The sequence below is a fragment of the Dermacentor variabilis genome, chromosome 4, assembly GCF_050947875.1.
Source record: "Dermacentor variabilis isolate Ectoservices chromosome 4, ASM5094787v1, whole genome shotgun sequence".
Lineage (NCBI taxonomy): Eukaryota > Metazoa > Arthropoda > Arachnida > Ixodida > Ixodidae > Dermacentor > Dermacentor variabilis.
The window spans coordinates 230,886,032-230,898,906 of NC_134571.1; the positions used below are offsets into that span (position 1 = coordinate 230,886,032).

The 12,875-nt window shown below is 50.1% G+C and overlaps 1 protein-coding gene and 1 pseudogene across 4 annotated transcripts in view; one reads left to right on the top strand and one right to left on the bottom strand.

Moving 5' to 3' along the window:
* Positions 1 to 12,875, bottom strand: part of arr (low-density lipoprotein receptor-related protein 6) — a 466,849-nt gene that overhangs the window by 352,168 nt on the left and 101,806 nt on the right. The window lies entirely within an intron of this gene.
* LOC142580175 (uncharacterized) lies at positions 4,862 to 6,699 on the top strand (annotated as a pseudogene).

The window sequence follows — 12,875 nt, forward strand, 5'->3', positions numbered from 1 at the left end:
GTTAGCCACCGAACCCACAACCTTCGCATTTCGCGTGCAATGCTCTACCAATTGAGCTACCGCGGCGCTGTTTCCCCATCCACTTTGTTGGGTATTTATGTGTACTAGTAAACCCTGGGAGTGTTAGCCACCGAACCCACAACCTTCGCATTTCACGAAGGTTGTGGGTTCGGTTCCCACCTGCAGCAAGTCGTTTTTTCATCCACTTTAATTTCCATTATTTATCGTTTCTTCATTCCATTTATTAAGCACAACTAATTTCCCCTATGTTGTCCTTGGTGTCAGTGTTTGTTGGCTTCTCATGATATTACTAATAAAAATCGGGCCCCTCAGTTAACCCCCTTTCTTCTCGTTTATTACATAACGAGGGTCTCGAATCCGGCAACATTGATGCCTTCAGGTAGCATATGTGGGTTTATTGACCAGTTGCCTTCACCTAAAAAGATCACGTTCTCGTGACGCCTGCGGCAACAAGGACGTTCCACGTCCGCCGCCAAGGTCTGTGAGTGGTGGCGCTGGCTAACACTCCCAGGGTTTACTAGTACACATAAATACCCAACAAAGTGGATGGGGAAACAGCGCCGCGGTAGCTCAATTGGTAGAGCATCGCACGCGAAATGCGAAGGTTGTGGGTTCGGTTCCCACCTGCGGCAAGTCGTTTTTTCATCCACTTTAATTTCCATTATTTATCGTTTCTTCATTCCATTTATTAAGCACAACTAATTTCCCCTATGTTGTCCTTGGTGTCAGTGTTTGTTGGCTTCTCATGATATTACTAATAAAAATCGGGCCCCTTGGTTAACCCCCTTTCTTCTCGTTTATTACATAACGAGGGTCTCGAATCCGGCAACATTGATGCCTTCAGGTAGCATATGTGGGTTTATTGACCAGTTGCCTTCACCTAAAAAGATCACGTTCTCGTGGCGCCTGCGGCAACAAGGACGTTCCACGTCCGCCGCCAAGGTCTGTGAGTGGTGACGCTGGCTAACACTCCCAGGGTTTACAATTACACATAAATACCCAACAAAGTGGATGGGGAAACAGCGCCGCGGTAGCTCAATTGGTAGAGCATCGCACGCGAAATGCGAAGGTTGTGGGTTCGGTTCCCACCTGCGGCAAGCCGTTTTTTCATCCACTTTAATTTCCATTATTTATCGTTTCTTCATTCCATTTATTAACCACAACTAATTTCCCCTATGTTGTCCTTGGTGTCAGTGTTTGTTGGCTTCTCATGATATAAGCCGTCGGGTGTGACAAAGGCTGTCTTCGGCCTATCGACATCAGACGTGGGTACTTGCCAATAGCCGGAGCGTAAATCTACAGATGAAAAGAATTCTGCTCCTTGTAGGCTATCGATGGCGTCATCGATTCGCAGCAGCAAGATACATCTTTGCGAGTGATCTTGCTCAGGCGCCGATAGTCTACACAGAACCGTGCCGAGTGTCTTTTTTCATAACAAGGACAACAGGGGATGCCCATGGACTGTTCGAGGGTCAGATCACTTCGCGGCGAAGCATATCGTCCACTTGCTCATTAATCACACGACGCTCTGTGGCAGAGACGTGATATGGTCGTTGCCGCAATGGCGGTTGGGAGCCAGCGTCAATATGGTGCGTGACAGCAGACACCCAGCCCAGGGAAGGTTGCCCGACATCAAAAGAAGAATGACATTCTTCTAAGATGCGCAGAAGCTGCGAACGCTCAGGTGGGGTGAGGCCATCGGCAATAGATGAATCGAACGCACCTGTGGGCAAAGGGTCGGACGTAGACAGAGAACCGAGCGTGTTGTAAATGGCGCAGGACGTGTCTTCAGGAACATCCGTAATTTGTATGGCGTCGATCACTTCCATGTAGCCAAGACATTCACTTGAAGCAGCATCACAGGGTATGAGAAGGGGTTACAGACAAAAATGGCTGTGGAGTCGTTTGACGTTCGCAGTCGGAAAAGGCAGCAGCGGACCTTTTCGAGTATAAAAGCGGCCCGACGGAGAAAGTAGTGCGATGGCGTCAGAGAGGCTGCTGCAATGCATTGATACAATCACTGATGAGTTGGGAGGAGCGTTGGTGTCGTGCCTGACGAGTAGTTTGTTCGCAAAAGAAGCATTATCGGCAAGCGTCATATCTGAGATCAGCGACAGTTCTAGTTCGGTGCGTGCGCAATGAATGAGGGCATCGTGGCAGGCGAGAAAGTCCCACCCCGGGATAACTTCGTGGGAGCACGAGGAAATCACAATAAATTCGACGGCGTGTACAACATCCTCGACGAGAAAACGAGCGGTGCACGCTGCGATCGGGTGAATACGCTGTGCGCCTGCTGCGCGGAGGGCGAATCCAGCAATGGGCGTCGCAACCTTTCGAAGGAAGCGACAAAGCTTTGCATCCATAACTAATACAGCGGCTCCGGTATCCACGAGGACATATGTGCGCACACCGTCAACTAACATGTCTATCACATTGGTCGGGCTACGTTTCGACGGCGTCGCAGCCCTTGCCTCATGGACTGCGACGATTAATTTTCCTCATCCCGAGCTTCGGGACAAGGCCGCATCGATGATGGGGAGCGTCGGTGTGGAGAAGTTGAGCGGCGGATGTTGGCGGACCGGCGGAATGGTAGTGATGTAGCCCGAGGTTCGTCATCGTAATAAGGGCGCGGAGAACCCGCCATAGAACTTGGCACATATGGAGTAGCGCTAAGCGACTGCACGTGACTACAGTGGCGTGCGACGTGGCCTGCATAGCCCCATGCCATAATGAACGCAAATAATAATAAAAAATGAACGGGTCCACCTAGTGGACTCTTACAGAATACTTGCCCAGTTCCCAACAAACACAGGAACCTCCGCAATCGCGCCGGACATTTTCGGCAGTTTCCTCGAAGGCATCCCTTCCGAGGATGGAAGCGGTCAAGCAAGTTTTGGAGCAGCTCTGGGAGTGTTAAATTTGGCACTATGGAGCAGGTTTGGAGCATGAATTGTCCGTTCTGCAGCAGTAAACACATGTTTTGGAGCAGTTTGGTAAATGTCAATAGAAGTGAAATACAGCCATATGAAGAAACTTTGTTTTTTATTTCAGTTTGCAGAACACCATTAGGTTATGGCAGATCAGTTCTAAGGAAGACGGCAAGACAAGCAAAATTCATGACAGGGAAAAATTGTCCCCCACCTTTGCAGCATGAAGCTACAAAGGAAACCCATTCAGGTTTCTCAGAAATCAGCATTAAATTAAATACCAGATGTGCTTACTAAATGTAGCCAAGAAAAAATATAACCTAGGGCTTTCCTTGATCAGCGCTCACTCTGTATTGAAAGGCTAGTCAGGGGTGGCACTTCCCAAAGCCATTTTGCAGCAATTATTGGAGCAAGTAAAATTGCATTTTGGAGTAGTTTCGAGCAGACAAAATTGCATTTTGGAGCAGCTTGGAGCAGACTAAGTTTCATTTTGGAGCAATCTGGAGCAGAAAATTTTCATTTAAAGACAGTTTGGAGCAGGCCCATCTGAATTTTGGTGGATAAAAGAATATGGCAGCGCACATCAAAATCACGACAAAACACAGAATAAACCAACATGAAGTGCATAGTAAATGCACGATTTGAAGCTACAGTGTACTAGAATGTGGAACAGTGAGTCGAGCGGTGGCACGGCGCATGCTTTCCTGTAAAGCTGAAAGCATCGGTAATGCTACGATCAAGCTATATATTCCTGTGCTGACTCTCACCATATCAGAAAAATTTCTCAAATTGTGCTGTCCAATTGACATGGTAACATAATTTCTGGGTCACCATATATGTCACTGCATACCCAGAGAGCGCAATCAACCCTGGCCTGGTATAATATAGAACTACCATAATCTGTTTTATTGCGATAGCGATTATATGGACACTCCAGGCACATTTCTCCCGTCACCGTGATGTACACCCGTGAGCACAAGTATACGGACCACAGGGTCGCCGAAGAAACTGAATTTCTTCGTAATTAACAAGCGTAAACTGGAATTAGTGAGTACACTGAAAAGTTCGCAATGCCGAGTTTGGACTGCAGTCCTCAATTTAAAGTTGCGTTCACAGGCAGAGGAAAAAAATTCGGCTTTATTGTGCAACCCCTGTTCCGTATACTTTTGCTCATGGGTGTACCATATAAAGTCCAGGGGTGATAGCATCGTCGCCGCACGCCATATGTTGTATGTGCAAGTGAACGCGTCCGTGGGTGAGCGGAGGGTGGTGCTTCAATCTTGCGCGCGCTAGGGAGAAAAACGAGGAGGAAGTGCACAGTCTTCCATGGCCGGCAAGCAACACCCTCTAGACTAGCTAAGGCCTCTCCATATCCTCCTCTCCTTTGTGGCTACATCATCACACTACGACGGAGCGCTCTCGGTACTTTCGAGGAGCGGCCGTCGTGCCCCCACCTGCTCCAACCATTGTCCGTGACCTTGGAGCTTCTGCGCATGTGCGGAGAAGCACAAGCCAAAGTATGGAATTTAAGACATTTTGATATCTTTATTACTGCTTTACTCCTTTACTGCAAAAATAAAAATATTATTTTGTAATAATTCATACTTTTTCTTGAACAGCGTGTATTGTAAGGTAATATTGCTTTGTGTACGTGATTTTGTTTTCCCTTTTCATCTTCATACACAGTGATCACCTAGAAAATGCGTTTGCACTGCGGTAAACATCAGTCACTCCTTCGTTTTCCGATGGTGGTCACATGCAGTGACACATATTCACCGTTCTGTGCGTCTTTTTTTCGTGCAGCATGTGTCACTAAACTATCAAGGCTGTGTCAGAAGTGAGCACTGGCACAGTAGCGACGACGTGAGTGCGTCGGCGCCCGGAGGTGCATGTGAAGTTTGCAGGCTGTGATAATGCCTGGACATTGTTGTGTACCGCAGTGCTGCGGGAACTATGACGGTGGTGAACGTGTGCATTCTTCACCTTCCCTTCGGACCCAGCAAGAAGGGCTTAATGGATTAAAGCTATCCACCGTGCGGACTTCACTCCAGGAAAGCAGTCGGTGGTAAGGAAAACATTCCTTTGACTGTCGTCATTCCACCTCCCCCAGTTGCATCGAAAATGCTGCGGGCAGCATGCTGCGAGATAATGGCGTAGTGCTGCCTCTTTTGGACCGCCTAAATATGTTAAGTAGTAGTGAAATAGTATTCCTGACATTCAGTTCACACGAAATTTATGCGAAATTCCCCTCATTGCTTTGCCGCAAGCCTAACGTTTCATGTTTAAAGTTCAGGTTCTAGACCTTTTATTCTCTTTTTTTTTTTTTTATCCCAGGTCTATGAGCGCCACTTTAAACCATCCGACATGGTAAGTACAACCGGTTAAACCAGTTATATGGATACAATGACGGGCAAAGTAATTGAAGTCACACTGAAGCTCATATGGTTATGACCTGATGCAGTTCCAAACATACTTCCCGACTGCCCGGCATATTTTTCTGCCCCAAACGCAAACACGTCTCGGGGGGCCCCAGACGAGAAGAGGACGCACTGAGAGGCAGCTGCGTTACAAGATGCCATCAGCAAGTCTATTGAGACCCACCAGGCGGAAGAAGACAAAAACAAAATTGATAATTTTCAGGCACTGTTACAGTGCCTGAAAATTACCATGTCTCAAGGTTTCCAAATTCTGGAGTTATTTCCCAGCATGACTAAATACTCTTTCTCAGTCTAACTGTCATGGTTTCCCCAGCAATCAGAAAGTCAGTTAACCCTTTGAGGGTCGAATTATTTTGAAAAAAACTTTCCCAGGTGGTCAAATTACTTTATTGCGGATCTTGAATGTACAAAATGTATAAAGTCAGGAATAAATAGTAAAAAAAAATTAGGAACAGTATTTTGGTGTCGGCATCACTCAGAACTGCAAAATGTTCAATAGTATTTCAGAGTGTGGTACTTCTTGAAACACAGGTCTACGCACAGCGCCTTATCGCAGTCTGCACCCCTAAAATATGTGTCTGTTCTCCTCTTGGAGCGACGAGTTGTGTTCGCGCACACATGACATCTTCCCTGCGTGCGGCTGCCTTGGGCAGAGGTCTGAGGCACCCTCTCGCGTAAGCGCGTTGCCGCAGGAAGCAAGAATACTTTGCGAGTGGTGGTGATAAATAAGCTAAGAGCAGTGCCAATCAAGATAGAAATCAACTTCCCCAGCCCTGCAAGAAAGTGCCGACAAAGAGAAAAATGACGTTTCGCGCGCCTCTGTTGCGATCACGCGGCGAAACCGAAACTGCAAAAGGGGTGTTGCCACAGTCTGCGTGACGCGCTGAAGCTAGAAATCAGTTCTCTTTATCTCCCCAAGAAGGTAGCACAAATTTCAAACGCTTCTTGCAAGTCTGAAGAGATGGCAGCACCTCCCAGTGAGCCCGCATCGTCATTATGGCGCGAAATTTCAAATGGAGGGTCGAAACAGTACCTGTACGGCAAAGGCCCTCAAAGGGTTAATGTCACCGAAGACCTCTCTATAAAGCTGTATTTTCAAGATGTCAAGGTCACCAAACTGGATGGCATGATCATTCCAAAAAGTGTGAATTGACATTCAGTGCTTGACACATTTCCTGGATGCTGTTGAGAGCTCTGATAGGATTTCTGCCTTTCGCAAACCCGAAGACAGGACAGGTGGCATATTGAAGCTCATGCTCTCTCTTCTTGGATGGATGGAAACAACTTTATTTTGAATCCGGCAAATTTGACGACCCGGGCTCAGGTCTCCCATGAGGGGACTTCGAGGCCTTGCCTTGTCGCCGCCTCTAGGCCTTGCTGGACAGCCCACTCTTGTGTCTTGAGGTTGCGAGCTGCGCAGAGCGGCGGCCCACTTCGACGCAAGAGCCTCCGGAGCTACTGCCATTGTAGCTGATGTAACCCGACACTCCCACAACATGTGCGACAGCGTCGCTCTAGTTTCCTGACATAATTCGCAAAGAGCAGTAGGGCATTGCGCGGGGAAAATGTGCTGCATTCGCACCGGACTGGGGAATGTTTGTGTTTGCAATTGTCGCCAGATGACTGCCTGGCGACGTTTCAGCATGGGGTGAGGTGGAGGCAGCAATCGCCTGCCTAGCTGGTAGTGCTTGGTGATGTCAACATCACTGTACCTGACCAGACGTTCTCGCGTGTTTTGAGCCAGGAGTTCCGAACTCAAAGAGGCGGTCTCCGATTCTGCGCGGCGGGTCAGTTCTCGCGCAGAGCGGTGTGCTACCTCGTTCAAGTTAATGAGGCCCTCATCGGTGGGGGTGGCGACGGGCGCTGGAAACCTCGCAGTGTTATCGAAGTGCTGTCGACCAGCTTTCCTTAGAATCTGGAGAGCTTCGGAGGAAATGCACCCCCGCGCGTAGTTGCAAACTGCGGATTGTGAGTCACTAAAAACTACCTCGCAGAGGGGGTCGGTAAGCGCAAGCGCAATCGCTACCTCTTCTGCTGTTTCGGGGTATTCCGTTGCGACACTACACGCGTGCGTAAGCCGGGAGCTAATGTCTACGACTACCGCCATGAACCGGTGTTCTCGTCTGTATTCTGCGGCGTCTACAAAGCGCGTAGTCCTCCTTCCACCCAAGGAGCGCAGCAGTGCCTTGGCATGGGTCTGGCGTCGGCTCCGATTAAATTCGGGGTGCATGTTTCGAGGTATAGGGGCGACAATCAGCGTGTCGCTGAGGTCAGGTGGAATGACCTGTTTCTGACCGTGTTGGACGTGGTAGTTGAAGCCGAGTTTCTGCAGGATGTACCGGCCCGTGGCTGTCAGAGACATGCGTTCGAGTTGAGAGGTTTTTTGCGCATCCACGATTTCCTCAAGCGTGTTGTATACCCCCAGCTGTAGCAGACGAGCAGTGCTTGTGGACTCCGGTAGGCGAAGGGCGATCTTGTAAGTCTTGCGTATAAGGGTGTTGATTTTCTCCCTTTCGGTGACATTGCAGTTGTGGAAGGCAGCCACATAAGTGATGTGACTGATTGTGAAAGAGTGTATGAGGCACATGACACTGTCCTCCTTCATGCCCATGTGCTTGTTTGTAATGCGTTTGATCAGGCGGGTAGCCGCTGTAACCTTGCCTTCGATTTTGCGAATAGCTTCTATGTTTGACCCGTTGGCTGTTATATGCATGCCTAGGATGCGTATCTTCGGGACTCGGGGAATGCAGGAGCCGTCTTGTGTACAGAGCATTACGTCGTCACATTGGCGCGACTCGGCTGTAGACTTGGGCCGGCGGCGTGGGCAGTAGACGAGCAGCTCCGATTTCAGTGGAGATAGTCTGAGACCTGTGTCTTGGAGGTACGTTTCGACTGCAGAGACTGCTGCTTGTAAGGTGCATTCTATCTGACCGTCACTGCCCTTGTTGACCCACAGGGTGATGTCATCTGCATACAAGGCGTGATGGAGGCCATCGATCTCGTCGAGGTAGGCCGGGAGACCCAGCATCACGAGGTTGAAAAGGAGCGGGGATATGACCGATCCTTGAGGAGTACCGGTGCTTCCTAGTGTATGTTCTTCGGCCGTCATGCTGCCGACCACGAGGGTGACTGTGCGGTGCGACAGGTAGTCTCTGACGTAGTTGTACCTTCGCTCACCCAAGTTGAGCTTGTTTATGCGGCTCAGGATTGCTGCATGTGCTACATTGTCAAATGCCTTTTCCAGATCTAGGCCGAGGATGGCCCGGTTGCCACTAGTTGGGTCATTGATAATCTGGTGGTAGAGCTGGAGCATGACGTCTTGAGTGGAGAGGTGTGACCGGAAGCCCACCATAGTGGGTGGGTAGGCTCCAGTGTCCTCGAGGTGGTGGTTGATGCGGGAGAGGAACGCGTGCTCCATCACCTTTCCAACGTAGGATGTGAGGTAAATGGGCCACAAATGATTGAGGCTGGACGGCTTGCCTGGCTTCGGTATCAGGACTGCTTTAAGCGCGGGCTACATGGAGCGAATTGTCACGGCGAACGCGGCGCGGCAAACAGGGGCGTGGCGGCAAGACGTCGAAGATGCGCTGCATAGCAATACATGAGGCGAACAGCGGGCGCACGCCGCCGCGAGTTCGCCGTGTTGGCGCCAGTGTTATCAGACTTAGCATACCCGTTGTGGTAAATGATGAAACAAATATAAGCGCTTTTTAAGCTGGCATATACCACTTTTATAACTCAAAAATACACCAACACTAGCGCAGACACCAACGTGGTTGCAGAAGACGAGAAGAGGCCCATGCGCGAAAGACCAGCATGCCTAGCGACCGGAACTGGTGCCTCCCGATTGGCTGTCGTCCGCCGCTGTGCGCTCGACGCTTCCGGTGGCCCGACGAAAATATTTGGACAGGCAGGTCGGCGGCGGCCGTCAAATTTTTGGATGCCAGCCGTCGGGCGTTCGCCGCCCAAGGAAGTTCGTCACTCGGACACCGGTTATTCGCTCCATGTATTCCTGGTTTTAGAGCGTTTCTACGCCTCTGGGATGCGACCTGCTCGCCAGCATTTGTTGATGTATGCCGTAAGAGCGGTTATCGAGGCATCATCGAGGTTTCGTAGAGTCTTGTTCGTAACCTTGTCGGGACCAGGTGCTGATTTGCCATTAAGGTCGTGGAGAGCTGCGCGGATCTCTGACTCGTGAAATTCTTCATCGAGTGTCACATTTGTCTCTCCAGTGTAATCTCCGTGTTGAGCATCGGGCCGTTGAGGGAAGTACTTGGCTAGCAGGCATGTCACGAGCTGGTGATCACTCGTGGTAGCCTGTTCCTTGTGCAAAAGGCGTTGCAGGTTTGCTTGCTGAGTAGACTTGCTCTGCGTTTCCCCCAAGAGGTGACGAAGGAGACACCACGTGCTGCCATTGTGGAGCTGCCCATAGACTGCGTTGCGGATGTCATACCACTGTTGGCGGCTTAAGGTCCGGCAATGTTCTTCCAGCTGGCGATTGATATGTGCGAACTTCTTACGAAGCTTTCGGTTGTGCCTTTGCTTTTTCCATCTTGCGTTTAGCGACGTCTTGGCTTCCCAGAGGTGGGCTAGTCGGCTGTCGATCTTGTCAACCTGGACTTCGGGTGCGAGCGTCTGCGTCTCCTTGTTCATGTCGTTGTTGAGCGTCTCCATCCATGCCTCGATGTCATCGATCTTCTCCTCACCTCTCTGTTCAGCTCGCTGCTTTCGGAATTTGTCCCAGTCCGTCCACTTGAATAGCTTAGGAAAAGGGGGTGTACCCGCCTGAGGAATTCGTGTTTCTATGATCATGTGGTCACTACCGAGATCTTCAAAGGTATTGCACCACATTGCTTGAGGGATATTGCGGACCGCCGTCAGGTCTGGTGTCGTGTCCCGTGCCGTAGAGGTGCCCGTGCGGATTGGCACCGTGGGATCGGTAATAAGAGTTAATTCGGCATCATGTAGGTCCTGCCACAGGCGTCGACCTTTGGCGGTAGTGTAGCCATAGCCCCAGGCCTCGTTCGGGGCGTTAAAATCTCCCCCCACCAGAAACGGGTTTGCGCCCAAGGCAAGCGCCCCTCGGAACAGAGAGAGGAAACGAGCCCGTGAGTGAGCCGGATTACTATATACGTTGAGGAGAAATACACTGTGGTTGCGTGTTCTATTGGGAAGGAGCTCTACAAACATGTTTTCCGCATGTATGCCGCTTACGCTGTGTTCTTGCACTGCTATGCCTTTCCGAATTAAAATTGCAAGTCCGCGATCAACGGGAATCGGCGAGGCATGCACAGTGTACGACGAGGAGCAGCAAGATACTTTGACCTTTTTAGGAACAAGTTTTTCTCTTTTTGAGCAAGTTAGCCCGCTACTCTTCAGAGCTGTTGGTATTTTCAAGCCTCCTGTTTACTGTCTCTCCTCATGCCCATAAGTACTTGTGGAACCACAGAGGTCTGACGTTGCCGCATGAGTCCACAATCAGACGTGTCTGCAATTCACATGTTGTTAATCCAGCAGCTGAGCAGCACGATGCTTCCTTCCTGTTGTATGCGAAGAAGCTCGTGGGTGCAATGAAGGATCATGAGAAGTCTGTTGTTCTCATGATGGATAAGTACACGCATATTTTGATTATAAGGGTGGCACGATTGTCAGCACTGCCAGCAACACTTCAAATGCAGCAAGGACAGCACGTCTTAATGATTCAAAGCCTCCTTTCATCGCAAAATACTGTTGTTCACATTTTGCCAGTTGAACAAATCAATGCCCAACAGCTGAACACTGCGCTCAACAGCATCGTGAATGAGCTTAAGTAGGCTGGGCTCCGCATCATTGCAGTCATCACAGATAACTCAATCAACCGCAAAACAATGTCTCTCTTTGCATCGTCATCATAAATAAGCAGCTCCGATCCTCACCCATCAGATCCCATTCATCCTCTTTTTTTCGTTATTGACCCTGTTCACCTGTTGAAATGTATTCAGAACAATTGGATCAACCAAAAGAACTATGAAACCTGCATGTTTTTTCCTTCACTTATGGATTTGAACTCCGACCCGAAAATTATCACTGCTCCATTCAAAACCCTCCCTGTTCTCCACTCAAAGGAAGAAGATCAATTTATCAAGGCTACTCCAACAGTGTCAGTAAAGGCCTTCAACCCATCCAATATGGAAAGGCAAAACGCTAAGCTTGCACTGAAAGTGTTCAACCTAGCTGCCCTAGAAACATGCAGTCAATGCTATGCACTGCAGCATGCAGCTGGAACAGCGGAATTTTTAAAGATTGTTGAAACCTGGTGGAGATGGTTAATGTGATGTTGCCCAGCAAAGGACACATGCTTCGTGATGATCTGCAGGCTGTCATCACTGAAAAATTGTGTGCGCAAGTTGAATTCCTTCAAACCATCATGCAGTGGCTTGACCTCTGGGAAGGTTTGAAGTTTGACAATGGAATTTTCACTCGGGAGACCCACAGTGCCTTGTGTCACGTGGTTGGTGCCGCGCGGGGCACGAGCACGCAGGGACGGACCGAAACGTGCGACCACTTGCTTGGACGAAAAGGGAATGCCCCTCCTTTATTGGGCCCGAACATATAGACACACACAGATCACAGGGGGCGCCACACTCTGGTGGCAGCCTAACAAATGGGGCTGAAATGTGGCGACCTCTACATCTCCCCCCTTGAAGCATTGGAGGTTAGACGGGAGAGATTCAGGAAGCCAGACACCTCAAAAGTTTCACAAGTTCAAACGGCGTGGCGGAACGATAGGCCGGCCGTAACGTGTTCGAGTCACACCGTCACTGCGGTCCCTGGCTGCAGGGGACTGTTGCACGGACTGTCCGAGGGGGACCGTTGATTCCACGATGTTGGCAGGCCGGGGCTCCTGACAGCGAACTTGCTGCAGTGGTGGTGGTTCCTCTCCGGAGGCAGTAGTCCCAAAAGGCACTAGGTGACGCCGGTTGCGCTGTAGGGTGCCACCTCGCTCCGTTTCGACCACGTAGCTTTTTGTTCTTTGCCCCGGACTGAGGACCATAGCCTGCACTTGATCGGGTCGCACCCAGACGCGCTGACCTGTTTGGAGTGGCGGCAAGTCTCGAGCGCCATGATGCCTGTTGTAATTGTCGGCCTGCTTCTGCTTGTAAGACGCATCCTTGGCGACGACTTCTTTCATTGGGGGCCAGTTGGGACATAGCTGGGAGCCTTGCTTTGGGACTCTGGTTCTCAGTTGACGTCCCATCAACAGCTGGGCTGGACTAAAGCCGTTGACTCCTGGAGTGTCCCTATAGCTGAGCAGAGCCAGATAAGGATCCTTTGACTTGCGAAACAGGTCCTTGATAGTCCGCACCATCCTCTCCGCCTCTCCGTTCGATTGAGCGTAGTGTGGACTGCTGGTCCTGTGGTTAAAGCCGTATGACGCTGCAAACGCCGCGAACTCTTGCGACGAGAACGGTGGGCCGTTGTCGGACCTGACTTCTTGCGGGATTCCATG